Here is a 2448-nt window from a genome sequence, read left to right on the forward strand (position 1 = left end):
CTCTAAACAGATTCCAGAGGCTTTACAGATAACTACGAGTTATCTGTTTCATGTCTCACCCAAAACAACACACACACCTTCTGCAGCATAGACCAAAATCATGAAAGAATATCACGACATCAGGGACCTGGAGGAAGAAAGCAAGTAGCAAATCACTCAGAATAAACCCAGGCAGCACCTGGACTTTCTTTGTGGATATCCCAGCTTCAACGTTACTTTTCTCACATTGTCAGGATCATTTCCTAAAATGACACATAGGAAGAACTTTTTGTGTGAACAAATGTCAGATTATCTTGATGGCTAGCAGTATTCCGCACATCATCATGCAAATTCATTTAAAAAAATTTACAAGGTCATCTCCGAGCAACTCCTAAGTAGCTATTCTCATGCAAATTTGTGTGTGTAAACGCAAGAAAAAAATACAAACAACAAGAAATATACTGAAAAGTAAAAAAAAAAAAATAAATACCAACAAAAATGACTGCAAGTAGAGGAGCTCTCCCACAAGACAGCAGGAGATGTGGGGTTTTTTAAACGCTTCTGACTGTTATTGCAAAGGCAGGAAGAAAAGACAAATTAGAAAGATGAGAAGGTAGCAAAGCACAAGGTCAGCAATAATGTGACTCCAAGGTATTATTGAATTCAGTCAAGGTTAATCAGAGAAGCCAAGTTTTTACCTTGGTGCCTTCACCAGGTGCCTAAAAATGATGTAAGGATCCAGCCCAAGAAACATTAGATTCTCTCAATTCTGCCTCACAAAGAAGTATTTGCAAGACCCTGGTTAATTAAACCAATAAACCACAAGTGAAAGCCTGGCCTCGTGCCACATTTTTACTAGCATGTTGTGCAGGGGTGTTGCATTAACAGCTGTTATCCCATCGCAGGGGGATGGGGGAGACCAGAGCGGGGAGCAGAGGAGAAGGAGCAGCAGCGGAAAGAACAAGACGAACCAGCTGATTTTCAATTAACAGTTGAAATAAAAATGAAGTGCTTTTAGAGCTCGGCCTTCGAAGTGCCAATACTCTTAAATAACACGGATACCTGGCCGTTCTATAGCCCTATTAAATCAACTTCATTTGTTTTAAGCAAAGCTGAACGGTACTTATTTAACAAGCACTTCTTCAAGCATGACTCAACACGCAGGGAGGAATCCTTCCAGGGCAGAGAAAAACGTCTCAGAGGGATGCTGGGAGAAGAAATTTCTCTTTGGACTAGAAATCAGTCAACACAGCAGCTTCGGGCCAGGCTAGGAGTGTTTGGAGATGGTTTGGATCACCTGCTTCTACCCAGGCTGGGATACACCTTACTTTGTCCCATGAAGGTATGCTGATGTCCCCAGATGTTAAGCACCCAGGTAAAGGGGTGAGGTTAGGATTGCAGGCTCCTGGGGGGAGAAGCAGACACCTCAAAAGGTGGTTCACTCTTTCAGGACACTCTAAAGATACTCCTCAGTTACCCTCTTCTCCCTAAAAGCACCAGTAGCAACCTTCCTACCACCTTGGTTTCAAGTGAAATGGTTAATACGACTCAGAAGCAACATCCTCAGGATACATGGTGCTATGTGTCTGTCCCCAGGTGTGAAGCAAGGTGAGCAAGCGGTAGTAACAGCAGCCTTGGTGGACAGCAAGCCTCTAAAGCTGTCACGCAGCTTGCCTGGGAGTCCTAGCCTGTCCTTTTCTTAGAAAATACAAGGATTTTGCTTACCAAGCGAGTCTGAGGAGGGGCACGCATGCTACATCCACACTATCCACAATCGAATCCTTCTCGATACTCTTGCAGTCCTTGGCCACCCAAGATCATCACCCTGTCCCACCTAGGAGCACATCACAGGTCAGTTCTCACCTATCCTGGTTATTTAGGGCTGAGTGAACAACTTCACCACATTTTAAGTGCCCAGGGCTTCAAGTTTCATTAGTGGTTACTCTTACCTGTCATTATAGAATCATAGAATCATAGAATGGTTAGGGCTGGAAGGGACCTTCAAAGGTCATCTAGTCCAACCCCCCTGCAAGGAACAGGGATATATATTATCTTTCGCTTCAGTTTCTGTATCCTGATAGCTTTGATCCATTCCCTGTAAGAGCCACTTACTCCAATCCCTGACCCCTCACCTTTGATACAACACACAACCAGTTCTTCGTTGGAGCCTCTTTCCTCCCGCCAAAGAGCTCTCCACCAACAGCTTCATGTTACAGCCAAATCCAAATCCATACACTCAGCCTGAAACTCTTTTCCAATCGGTCGCCGGTTCTCCACGCGGAACACACTCCTGTCCACACGGGACCAAGGCTCTGGGGCACTTGGAACAAAGCATCTCGGCGCGTTCAGAGTGGTGTTTACGAGCCAATGTGCATTAACCTCTCCTCTTGGAAACCTGAACACGGAGAATAATGGTTATCCAAAAGGCCTAATTACCAGCTGAGGGCACGAGGCATGGCTAAGCCTCAC

The sequence above is a fragment of the Tauraco erythrolophus genome, chromosome 9 (assembly GCF_009769465.1).
Source record: "Tauraco erythrolophus isolate bTauEry1 chromosome 9, bTauEry1.pri, whole genome shotgun sequence".
NCBI lineage: Eukaryota > Metazoa > Chordata > Aves > Musophagiformes > Musophagidae > Tauraco > Tauraco erythrolophus.